Source organism: Hypanus sabinus, chromosome 1, assembly GCF_030144855.1.
Source record: "Hypanus sabinus isolate sHypSab1 chromosome 1, sHypSab1.hap1, whole genome shotgun sequence".
Lineage (NCBI taxonomy): Eukaryota > Metazoa > Chordata > Chondrichthyes > Myliobatiformes > Dasyatidae > Hypanus > Hypanus sabinus.
In genome coordinates, this window is record NC_082706.1 from 85,455,065 (window position 1) to 85,468,855 (window position 13,791).

General features: G+C 41.6%; 1 non-coding gene across 1 annotated transcript; it reads right to left on the reverse strand.

Annotated features, from left to right (window-relative positions):
• Positions 1–13,222: 13,222 nt before the first annotated feature.
• On the reverse strand, positions 13,223–13,325 carry LOC132402570 (U6 spliceosomal RNA). The gene has a single exon (XR_009514953.1). It is a non-coding gene; the product is annotated as a U6 spliceosomal RNA (small nuclear RNA).
• Between the last annotated feature and the right edge of the window lie 466 nt (positions 13,326–13,791).

Genomic DNA, 13,791 nt, shown 5'->3' on the forward strand with positions numbered 1-13,791 from the left:
TCCTTCCTGATACTGCACTTGTTTCTCTTCTATTAAACTAAATCCAACTTCTGCTTGCAGCTGGAAAATACACCTTTCTTTCATGATGTAACAGCTGTTAACAATCTTAATATATTGAAAAAGCTTGCAATTACTGTGTCATTAAGATAGAGAAGGGATTTACTGTTTCCACTACTTTCACAGGTAGGAGGTTCCAGGTCATTCACTGTGTAAAAATAATTACATCTCTCTGCAACTTCAATGTTTTAAAATGTGCAATGTTTTTCTGCTTCAGATCCGTGGCTATGTACATCTCTGAAGATCTATTCTGGGTCCAGCATATTAATGAAATTACAGAGAAGGCATGTCAGTGGCTGTATTTAATTTGGCATTTGAGGAGATTTGGCATATCAACAAAGACTCAAAGAATATTTTACAGATGCACTGTGGAAAGCATTCTAACTGGTTGCATTGCTGTTTGGTATGGAGGGGCCACTGCACAGGATCAGAAAAAGCTGCAGAAGATTGTTAACTCAGCCAGCTCCAACTTGGGCACTGGGCTCCTCACCTATCTTCAATAGGTAATGCCCCAAGAAGTTGGCATCCATCATTAAGGTTCTTCACCTTCCAGGACATGCCCTCTTCTCATTGCTACATTAGAGATCAGGCATATACATGCATATTTCTTATTATATTTTTAGTAATTTTATATATTGATCTGTACTGCTGATATATGTCAATGATCATAAGCCTGAATCTGATTCTCATTCTGACCTCATACCTAAATCTTATATCTGTATTCAGAATCCTTGAGCCATGAACTATACAAATCAGATTTTCTTTGTTTCTTTATTTAAACTTCATATGCCTCTACCAAAGTACCCTTCAATCGCCATTAGTTCCCAGGAGAACAGCTCAACACGTGATCCTTTGAATCACACTGACAGTTTTCCTCTGCACCCTCCCAAAGATCTTCGCAAACTTCCTAAAAGTTTGGTGAGCAGAACTATACACAAAATTCTGTTTGATCCAAGGCAGAATTTTATAAATGTTGAACATTAATGCATGGCTTTTAAAATCCAAGGTCCCATATGATTTGACAAATACTTTTTCAATACCTGTTGTCACCTTCAAAGACCTACATGTGTGAACATTTGGCACATTTATTTTTAGATGTTCCTTACCACTGTCATAAGCATGAAATATTTGTTGTTTCTTTCTCTTCCAAGCACAACTGCCTGATTGGCTGATTATATTCAGTGATCTCTTCAGCCCAGTATTATCAGCATGTCTTGGATAAAGACACCTGATCCAAATATTCAAAAATTTTTGAGCATCTTTACAATTTTCAGCATTTGCTCCTTTGATTTCTTCTCATTAATTGGAAGCCAATAGATTAGCCCCATCATTGTGATCAAATCCTTTTTGCTTCTCAACCCCAACAAAATCAATTCACCCATCCTTCCCTAACATTCATCCTTCCCTACGTGACATTGCCTTTCCCAATCAGTATGCTACCCCTTGTCTATTTTTCTGCTCCCTGTAAGTTCTGACCACATAATATTTGAAATATTAAGCAGATGGTTGTTGTCTTTTCAACACGTTTCTGTTATATACATTACATCATATTCCCAGGTGGTTATTTGAGACACACCATTTTTATTCACTCCACTTCATATAATTACATACCTGTATTCTAAATCTACCTTTGCATTCCTAGTAAGTTTTCTTGTATTTTGCTCTGCAACTTAGTAATTCCTTGATTTTCTTTCCTTTCCAAACTTTCCTAGTGGTATTCCGCAGGAATCAGTGTTGGGACCACTACCGTTTATGCTGTATATAAATGATTTAGATAATGAAATAGATACCATCACATACATAGCTCGCATCAACAAGACCTTGCTGCCAAGAAAACTCAAGCTGTGGTGCTTCCAGTTCAGCATACTCCCAAGACTCATGTGGCCTTTGACAGTTTATGAAATCCCCATCAACAAAGTGAAAAAGCTCGAATGAGTGATTAGCACACATGTGAAACAATGGCTTAGACTTCCATGATGCTTAAGTCCTATTGAACTGTACGGGAATGGCAAATTGGAATTACCAATTACAAGTCTTGTGGAAGAATACAAATGCACCAAAGCAAGGTTGGTCATTACGCACACTGAATTTGAAGATACTGTTATTTGAACAGCGGCCCCCCATGTGGCAACGGGGAGGAAGTGGACCCCATCTGAATCCGTTCAGAGTGCTAGGACTGCTCTTCACTTCAGGAATGTGGTTGGACAAATCCAACATGGGAGAGCCAGTCTCGGGCTCCTCCCAAAGGCTCCTCAATGGCACAATCAACATCAGTGCAGAAGAGATGGCTCGTGGTGGAGGAGGTGAGGAGACAGGAGGAGGCAAAGCGACATGCCAGAGCCGTCTCAATGGCCAAGCAGGGCCAATGGACTAATTGGGAGAGCCTGGAAAAGAGGAAACTCAATTGGCATGACATCTGAGAGATGGAGGGATCTCGGGTAAGTTTTGTCATCAGAGCCACTTATGACCTCCTACCAACACCTCAAAACCTGAACCAGTGGTGGGGAGAAGACCCCTCTTGCTCTCTTTGTTAAGCGCATGGATCACTAAGGCACATTTTAACAGGATACACCATGAGCCTCAGCCAGGAGTGGTATACTTGGCAGCATAACCAAGTTCTCAGACAGCTGGCATCTATCTTGGAACAGAGACAAACCACCGTAAATGCTCTCCCACAAACATTGGCAGGAAATATCCACATTACATGATTTGTACCAGCAGACCAACCTCCAGAGCGCCAAGTAACATCAAAGGATATAAGCATTCTGCATGTTGCTCGGGATTGGAAAATGGATGTGGACTTGTGTTTCCCCCAGACATTGCGGCTACAACACTCCAGCCAGACATAGTCCTGTGGTCCCCAACAGCCAAGCTGGTATATGTTGTGGAATTGACAGTACCATGGGAAGATGACGTTGAAGAAGCTTATGAGAGGAAAAAGACCAAGTACTCTGAACTGGCAGCTGAAGCTGCTAAGAACAGCCGGAAGACCAAGATTTTCCCTGTAGAAGTGGGATACAGGGGATTCATTGCTACATCTATGACTAGTCTATTGAAGAAGGTGGGGGTGAGGGGTGTCTCCCTCCAACAAGCAATCAAGTCCTTGCCAAATGCAGCAGAAGAAAGCAGCAATTGGGTTTGGATTAAAAGGAAAGACAACAACTGAGCTGCAAGATGAAGACAGGAGGGTACAGAACTGAGGGGGGTGTATCTGGGACGCCAGGTAGCACTGTTGAGCCCCCTGGAGACATCATGGGCTTATCAATGAAACGTCAAAGAAGGAGGGTGCCCACCTGATGACCCTGATGACATAGCTTCCCTCCTCGTCACCACTCCAAGACTACTGCCACCATCAAGAGTGCTGACTTTATCAATGGGATTGAAACATCAAGTCCTAGTAGCTCTACTACTTTGTTGCCATGTTTGCAGGTGATACAAAGATTGGTGGAGGGGCAGGTAGTGTTGAGGAAACTGGTAAGATGCATAAGGACTTGGACAGATTAGGAGAATGTGCAAGAAATTGGCAAATGAAATACAATCTTGGAAAAAGCATGTTCATACATTTTGGTAGTACAAATAAATGCACAGACTATTTTCTAAACCAGGAGAAAATCCAGGAATCTGGATGCAGAGGGACTTAAGAGTCCTTGTGCAGAGCACCCTGAAGGTTAACTTACAGGTTGAGTCAGTGGTGTGGAAAGCAAATGCCATGTTAGCATTGATTTTGAGAGGTCTAGAATACAAGAGCAAGGATGTGATGCTGCGGCTTTATAAGGCACTGGTGAGGCCTCTCCTTGAGTTTTGTGAACAGTTTTGAGCCTCTCATCTTAGAAAAGGTATGCTGGCATTGGGGAGGGTACAGAGGAGGCTTACAAGGATGATTCTAGGAATGAAAGGGTTATTATATGAGGTACATTGGATGGTTCTGGGTCTGTACTCACTGGAATTCAGAAGGATGAGGGGGATCTCAAAGAAACCTTTTGAACGTTGAAAGGTCTAGACATAGTAGATGTGGAAAAAATGTTACCTGTGGTGGGACAGTCTAGGACAAGAGGGCACAGCTTCATGAAAGAGGGGCACCCTTTCAAAACAGAGATGCAGAGAAATTTCTTTAGCCAAATGTTGGTGAATTTGTTGCCACATGCAGCTGTGGAGGCCAGGTCATTGGGTATATTTAAGGCAGAAATTGATAGGTTCTTGATTGGAAAATCAAAGGTTACAAGGAGAAAGCCGGAAACTGAGATTGAGAAAGAGAAAAAAAGATCAGCCATGATTGAATGGTGGAGCAGATTCGAAGGGCCAGATGGCCTGATTCTGTTTCTATGTCTTATGGTCTTTCCTCTCTGTTTGTCTTTTCTACGTCTATAGGCTGGATCTTGTTGAACTGTATCAGATCAATTATGATGATGTAGCAAGGGTTCCTGCAGTCAATTGATAATGTAATGAATTGATTGGGCCTCCTGTGTTCAGAGGGCTCTCTCTTTTTGCACTAGCTTTCAAGTGTGCATTTTTTTCATCACAGTGGATGGTGTTGGTCATTTTTGAATTGTATGTCATCCAGCATGTACAGTGGCTTATATGACTCAGCAAAAACATTTAATCCTTCAGTACATCTCCATTGTTATTCTTGCTCCACATTTTGGTAACACCCATCTCCCAAGCAACTCACCTTATACCCACTTCATCCATGGATATTAACCACTAAAAAGCTACTGACAGTGTGCTGTGTGGTTAGTGTCAAATTTGGAGCTTAGAATCCAATAGAGTTCATTGGAGGATCTGTAGTTTCCCAGCATTTATACTATGAATTTTCACCTGTGAATCTATCAAAGTTACGCCTGGAAGAGTTTCAACTCCTTCTATTCCAATTGAGAGTAATGGCTGCAAAAGACAAAGGAAATCATTCATATTCGTTCACAGAATTCAGTCAACAAATTCATTTAATTGTTTTAAGAGCATCTTAGTATTTTAATTTGTCTTTTTTTATTTGTAGCACTTAAAAAATTGATGCAACTTTTAATCAAAAACATTCAAGTTGTTTGACACACACAAAATGCTGGAGGAATTCATCAGGTCAAGCAGCATCTATGAAAAAGAGTAAACAGTTCATGTTTTGGGCCATAACTCTACATCAGCACTCACCTGATAAAGGGTCACAGCCTAAGTCGTCAACTGTTTATTCCTTTCCATAGATCCTGCCTGGCCAGCTGAGCTCCTCCAGCATTTTGTGTGTGTTCCTCTGGATTTCTAACACATGCCGAATCTCTTGTGTTTACAAATTGTTTGACATTTGTGTCAACTGGTTAATCCAGGAGTGTGATTTAGCCAGCTCCCAAAACATTTCTGTAGGTGGAATTGCTATTTATCGTTGTGGGGCCCTATGCTGTGCAATGTCTCACCAATTAAATTGGATACAGCTTCAAGATCCACTCTGGGTGAAAGGAGACTGACAGGATGAGGAAGTGTTGAATGCAGTTAGCTTTTAATTTTACTTACAGCTTAAGTTAATCAGCAGTATGGAAACTAAGCTCAGACAATAGAACATAGAACAGTACAGGCCCTTCGGCCCACAATGTTGTGCTGACCCTCAAATCCTGCCTCCCATATAACCCCCACCTTAAATTCCTCCATATACCTGTCTAGTAGTCTCTTAAATTTCACTAGTGTATCTGCCTCCACCACTGACTCAGGCAGTGCATTCCACGCACCAACCACTCTCTGAGTGAAAAACCTTCCTCTAGTATTCCCCTTGAACTTCCCTCCCCTTACCTTAAAGCCATCTCCTCTTGTACTGAGCAGTAGTGCCCTGGGGAAGAGGTGCTGGCTGTCCACTCTATCTATTCCTCTTCATATCTCGTACACCTCTATCATGTCTCCTCTCATCCTCCTTCTCTCCAAAGAGTAAAGCCCTAGCTCCCTTAATCTCTGATCATAATGCATACTCTCTAAACCAGGCAGCATCCTGGTAAATCTCATTTGTACCCTTTCCAATGCTTCCACATCCTTCCTATACTGAGGCGACCAGAACTGGACACAGTACTCCAAGTGTGGCCTAACTAGAGTTTTATAGAGCTGCATCATTACATCGCGTCTCTTAAACTCTATCCCTCGACTTATGAAAGCTAACACCCCATAAGCTTTCTTAACTACCCTATCTACCTGTGAGGCAACTTACAGGGATCTGTGGACATGTACCCCCAGATCCCTCTGCTCCTCCACATTACCAAGTATCCTGCCATTTACTTTATACTCTGCCTTGGAGTTTGTCCTTCCAAAGTGTACCACCTCACACTTCTCCAGGTTGAACTCTATCTGCCATTTCTCAGCCCACTTCTGCATCCTATCAATGTCTCTCTGCAATCTTTGACAATCCTCTACACTATCTACAACACCACCAACTTTTGTGTCATCTGCAAACTTGCCAACCCACCTTCTTACCACCTCATCCAGGTCGTTAATAAAAATCACAAGAAGTAGAGGTCTCAGAACAAATCCCTGTGGGACACCACTAGTCACAACCCTCCAATCCGAATGTATTCCCTCCATCATGACCCTCTGTTTTCTGCAGGCAAGCCAATTCTGAATCCACCTGGCCAAATTTCCCTGGATCCCATGCCTCCTGACTTTCTGAATAAATCTGCCATGTGGAACCTTGCCGAATGCCTTACTAAAATCCATGTAATCACATCCACTGCACTAACCTCATCTATATGCCTGGTCACCTCCTCAAAGAACTCTATCAGGCTTGTTAGGCATGATCTGCACTTCACAAAGCCATGCTGAGTGTCCCTGGTCAGACCATGATTCTCTAAATGCCCATAGATCCTATCTCTAAGAATCTTTTCCAACAGCTTTCCCACCACAGGCGTGAGGCTCACTGGTCTATCCTGGACTATCCCTGCTACCTTTTGTGAACAAGGGGACAACATTTGCCTCCCTCCAATCCTTCAGTACCATTCCCGTGGACAATGAGGACATAAAGATCCTAGCCAGAGTTTCAGCAATCTCTTCCCTTGCCTCGTGGAGCAGCCTGGGGAATATTCCATTAGGCTCCGGGGACTTATCCATCCTAATGTATTTTAACAATTCCAACACCTCCTCTTCCTTAATATCAACATGCTCCAGAATATCAACCTCACTCATATTGTCCTCACCATCATCAAGTTCCCTCACAGTGATAAATACCGAAGAGAAGTATTCATTGAGGACCTTGCTCACTTTCACAGCCTCCAGGCACATCTTCCCACCTTTATCTCTAATCAGTCCTACTTTCATTTCTGTCATCCTTTTGTTCTTCACATAATTGAAGAATGCCTTGGGGTCTTCCTTTACCTACTCACTAAGGCCTTCTCATCCCCCCTTCTTGCTATTCTCAGCCCCTACTTAAGCTCCCTTCTTGCTACCCTATATTCCTCAATAGACCCATCTGATCCTTGCTTCCTCAACCTCATGTATGCTGTTTTCTTCCACCTGACTAGATTTTCCACTTCACCTGTCACCCATGGTTCCTTTACCCTACCATTCTTTATCTTCCTCACCAGGTCAAATTTATCCCTAACATCCTGCAAGGGATCTTTAAACATAGACCACATGTCCATAGTGCATTTCCCTGAAAAAACATCATCCCAATTCACACCCGTGAGTTCTAGCCTTATAGCCTCATAATTTACCCTTCTTCAATTAAAAATTTTCCTATCCTCTCTGATTCTATCCTTTTCCATGATAATGCTAAAGGTCAGGGAGTGGTGATCACTGTCCCCCAGATGCTTACCCACTAACAGATCTGTGACCTGACCCAGTTTGGTACCTAATACTAGATCTAGTATGGCTTTCCCCCTAGTCGGCCTGTCAACATACTGTGACAGGAATCCATCCTGGACACACTTAACAAACTCTGCCCCATCTAAACCCTCGGAACTAATCAAGTACCAATCAATATTAGGGAAGTTAATGTCACCCATGATAACAACCCTGTTATTTTTGCACCTTTCCAAAATCTGCCTCCCAATCTGCTACTCAATAGTACACTTTTAAGTGTTCTTCTATGATTTTTTGAATAAATTTGTATATGAATTTTATGATAGCTCAGTAAACTAAGGTTTGTAAGAGAGGATCTGTTCACTGGAAGTTAGCCTTACACCCCATGAATGAACAATCAATCACACAGGCTGTAAATTGAGCACACAGATTTCACAGCCAAGTATTCAATGTGCAGTTCTCTTCCATAAATTATTTCCAATTTAAGTATAATTAATGTAACTCTAATGAGCTGATCACTGATTGATTCCATTTTCTTGCTCTTTTTAAAGATTTGCAAAGTATAAGCTCAACACCATTTACTAAAGCTTCATAATTTATATACCCTTTACTCTTGAAATTTCAAACCTCAGTATCAGTGAGAAAGTCAAACTTCACCCTATAATATAACTTTTCAACTAATGAAAACCTAGTAAGAAACTGAGTAGAGCTAAACATGGCAAACAGATCATTGAGGAAGAATTTCCATAATTAATTGATGATTAAACGGTGGTCTTTTCCAATTTAAATGAAACATGGGTCTATTAGAAAATCCAGTTATTTGCCAACTTACGTTATCTGAACATTTAAAAAATGAAAACTCATTGGATCCTGCTGCTTAAGTTTTTCTTAAAGATAATGACAAGTAATTCTGACATAAGGAATTAAAACTTTTACATTCAAATTTTCATCCAATATACTAGTGAGCTAGAGGAATGGACATAATGTGCTCACTCAAAGGAACTATATATTTTGTTTTTAGTTGAACATATAGGTTTAATGATCAGTGGCAACAACAAATGATTCACTAGTTGCCTTGGTCTCATATCAAATTCACATTATATCATATATAGTTATTCAAAGTAAATATCAACACTCAAAGATAAGGCGTGCCTGCTCAATACTCATGATGACTGTCCTTGTTTGGGAGGGTGAAATGCAAAATTTTCACTTGAGACTGGAATCAACATCAAAATACACAGGAAGGTGTAAAATTGGCTCATTACATTGAAGGAAATGAACAGTTAATTATCTCTGTAACAGGCAGCTGATACCAGTATCCTAATTATACCAAAGCAGTATACTGACAAGATACATCATTGATTCTAATCCCATTTCTCAGTCTTTTCTTGCGAATATTCTTCCATTGCAAATACATGCCCATTTTCTTGTTACCTAGTACTGTAGCTTGTGTTAATGGACTTCCTGTTGCAAAAAAAGAACTCAAGCAGAAGACTAAAAGGCAAAAAGGGGTCATGAAGTAGCCTTGGAGTCTTGATGAAGGGTCTTGGCTTAATATATTGATTCTTTATTCCTCTCTGTAGACGCTGTCTGACTTGATGAGTTCCATAAGATCATAGGACCACAAAGTATTGGAGCAGCCACTCGATCCATCGAGTCTTTTCCACCATTCCATTATGGCTGATTTATTATCCCTCTCAAACCCATTCTTCTGCGTTCTCCTATAACTTTTGATGTTCTGACCATCAAGAACTTATCAACCTCCACGTTAAAAATATTCAATGACATGGCCCCCACAGCCTTCTGTGGCAATGAATTCTACAGATCCTTGCTGAAGAAATTCATTCTTATCTCTGTTCTAAAGCGATGTCTCTCTATTCTGAGGCTGTGCCCTCTGGACCTAGACTCATCCACTATAAGAAACATCCTCTCCACATCCACTTTGTCTAGGCCTTTCATTATTCAATAGTTTTCAATAAAATCCCCCTCCTCATTCTTCTAAATTCCAGCAAGTACAAGCCCAGAGCCATTGAACGCTCCTCATATATTAACCCTTTTATTCTCAGAATCATTCTTGTGAACATCATCTGGACCTTCTCCAATAACAGCACATCTTTTCTTTGTTAATGAGCCCAGAACTACACATAGTACTCCAAGTGCAGTTTGACCAATGCCTTATAAAGCCTCAGCATCACATCCCTGCTCTTATATTCTAGTCCTCTCAAAATGAATGCCAACTTTCCATTGGCCTTCCTTACCACTGACTCAAACTTCAAGTTAACATTTAAGATATCCTGCACAAGGATTCTCAAATCCCTTTGAAACTCAGATTTTTGGATTTTCTTCCTGTTCGGAAAATATTCTGTGCATTTATTTCTTCTACCATTTTCAGACCAGTCAGTTTCCCAAGCACATTCTCCTTAGTAATAGCAGCTACACTTCTGCCTTCTGACACTCTAGAATTTCTCATATAATTCACAGTGAATGCTGATGTAATTTATCTTATCAAATTCATTCTCTATGTTATTGTTCCTGTTACTATCTCTCCAGTGTAATTTTTCAGCAGAATGAAACCATTCTTGTCTCTCTTTTCCTCCATGTATATCTGAAAAGAAAACTTTTGGTATCCTGTTTGGTATTATGGCCTAGCTTAACTATGTATTTAATCTTTACTCCCTTACAGTTTTTTTTTCAATAGCATTCTGTTTGCTATTTTAAAATCAGCTAGTTCTTTATTTTCCCATTAATTTTGCTATATTAAATTCCCCTGCTTTTGCTCTTATGCACTTTTAACTTCTTTAGTCATCCATGGTTGCCTCACCCTCCCTTTAGAATACCGCCATTCACTGTGATCATGGCTGATCATCCACAATCAGTACCCCGTTCCTGCCTTCTCCCCATATCCCTTGACCCCGCTATCTTTAAGAGCTCTATCTAACTCTTTCATGAAAGCATCCAGAGAATTGGCCTCCACTGCCTTCTGAGGCAGAGCATTCCATAGATCCACAACTGTCTGGGTGAAAAAGTTTTTCCTCAACTCCGTTCTAAATGGCCCACCCCTTATTCTTAACCTGTGGCCTCTGGTTCTGGAAACCCCCCCCCCCCCCACCACCAGCATCGGGAACATGTTTCCTGCCTCTCGCGTATCCAATCCCTTAATAAGCTTATATGTTTCAATCAGATCCCCTCTCATCCTTCTAAATTCCAGTGTATACAAGCCCAGTTGCTCCAATCTTTCAACATATGACAGTCCCGCCATCCCGGGAATTAACCCTGTGAACCTATGCTGCACTCCCTCAATATGTCCTTCCTCAAATTTGGAAACCAAAACTGAACGCAATACTCCAGGTTTGGTCTCACCAGGACCCTGTACAACTGCAGAAGGACCTCTTTGCTCCTGAACTCAACTCCCCTTGTTATGAAGGCCAACATGTCATTAGCTTTCTTCACTGCATGCTGTACCTGCATGCTTACTTTCAGTGACCGATGAATAAGGACATCTAGATCTCGTTGTACTTCCCAATTTCCTAACTTGATACCATTCAAGATGTAGACAAGGTACTAGACAAGTACTTCGTATTGCTATTTAACAAGGCAGAAGACCAGTTGGATAGTGAGAGCCATATGGGGCATGCTAATATTCTAGGGTATTTTGAGATTAATAAAAAGGTAATGCTGGCTCTCCTGAAATGTTTTAAGGTGGCTGTCTCCCCAGGGTTGATGGGATGTATCCTAAGAATTCAAAAACGGGTTTGACCAAGATTTTGGTACCCTCATTAACAGTAGCTGAGGTCCTGCAGGACTGAGCGGAAGGCAACGTTGTTCCTTTGTTCAGGAAGGGAAATTGGTATAATCCACAAAAATGACATGCTGGTGAGCCTCACACCAGAGGACTCTTAATTATAGGATTTATGTGGATTCTGAATTAGTTACATGATTATGGATAAGTATCATTGTTTTGTGCAGGAAAAGTCATGTCATACAACTTTGATTGAGTTTTTTGAGGAGGTGATTGATGAGACCGATTATCAAATACCTTACGACATGGATTTCAGTAAGCGATTTGATAAGGTCCCTCATGCCAGATTCATCCAGAAGATTAAGCTGCTTTGGTAGTTTGGATTCAGAATTGACCTGCCCACTGAAGGAAAAGGGCAGTGGTGGAGGAGTATTATTTTGGCTTAAGTTCTGTGACCACTGGTGTTCCACAGGGACTTCTATTGCTTACTATATCTATAGATGACATGAATAAAAATGTAGCTGAGTGGGTCAGTATGTCTGCAGATGATAGAGATTGTTGGAAATTGGACAGTGAAGAAGGTTGTCAAGGATATATGTTAATTACAAATATGGGCAGAGAAATTGCAGTTGGCACTTAATCAAGTAAGTGTGAAGTACTGCACTTTGAGAGGTTGAATGTAAGGCAAAAGACCATAGGACAGGACTAAGGACAGGAACTTTTAATAGATTAATTGAACAGTGGGATCTTGGGTACATATAGATGGTCACCAAATTACAGGAAGGATATTAATAAGGTTGAAAGAGTGCAGAGACAGTTTATAAGGATGTTGCTGGGACTTGAGAAACAGGGTCACAGTGAAAGGTTGAATAGGTTAGGACTGTATTTCCTAGAGCGTAGAAGAATGAGGGTAGATTTGATAGAGGTATAAAAAATTATGATGGGTATAGATAGAGTGAATGCAAGCAGGCTTTTTCCACTGAGGCTAGGGGAGAAAAAAACCAGAGGACATGGGTTAAGGATGAAGGGGGAAAGATTTAAAGGGAACATTAGGGGGAGTTTCTTCACACAGAGAGTGGTGGGAGTGTGGAATGAGCTGCCAGTTGAAGTGGTAAATGCGGGCTCACTTTTAACATTTAGGAAAAACTTGGACAAGTACATGGATGAGAGGTGTCTGGAGGGATATGGCCCAGGTGTAGGTCAGTGGGACTAGACAGAGAAATGGTTCGGCACAGCCAAGAAGGGCTGAAGGGCCTGTTTCTATGCTGTAATGTTTCATGGTTCTATGGTGGGGTAAAGAAGCTATATGGTATTCTAGCCTTCATTATTTCATTGAGTATAAGAGTAATAAATCTTACACAAAGAAATCTGCAGATGCTGGAGACTCAAGCAACACACAGAATGCTGGCGGAACACAGCATTCAGCATGGGACAGTAGAGGAGGCCATTCTGTTATGTCTATCCATGGCCTCCTCTACTGTCAAGATGAAGCCACACTCAGGTTGGAGGAACAACACCTTATATTCCATCTGGGTAGCCTCCAACCTGATGGCATGAACATTGACTTCTCTAACTTCTGTTAATGCCCCTCCTCCCCTTCTTACCCCATCCCTGATATATTTAGAAAATATAAACACAAAATGCTGGCAGAACTCAGCAGGCCAGACAGCATCTATGGGACGCTTCACAAATTTGCGTGTCATCCTTGCGCAGGGGCCATGCTAATCTTCTCTGTATCGTTCCAATTTTAGTATATGTGCTGCCGAAGCAGAGGTAGTGACGACGTTTCGGGCCGAAAACCTTCATCAGGAGTGAAGTAACATGGGATTGTGGAGAGGGGATAAGAACTGGGGGGAGGGATGAAGTAGAGAGCTGTGAATTGATAGACTGGAGGGAAATGGGCTAGGGGAAGGTGGGGAATTATGGGAAATAAAAGAGAAAGAGCTGAGGGGGATTATAGTGAGAGGGGAAAAAAGAGAGAGAAAGAGAACCAGACTAAAATAATAGATAGGGATGGGGGTAAGGGGGGGGGGGGCAGGGGTATCAACGGAGGTCTGTGAGTTGGATGTTCATGCCGGCAGGTAGGAGGCTACTTAGGCGGGAGATAAGGTATTGCCCCATTGACCTGTGTGTAGCCTCATCTTGACAGTAGAGGAGGCCATAGACAGACATGTCGGAGTGGGAGTGGTCTGTGGAATTGAAGTGTGTGGCCACAGGGAGATCCCACTACTGCTGGA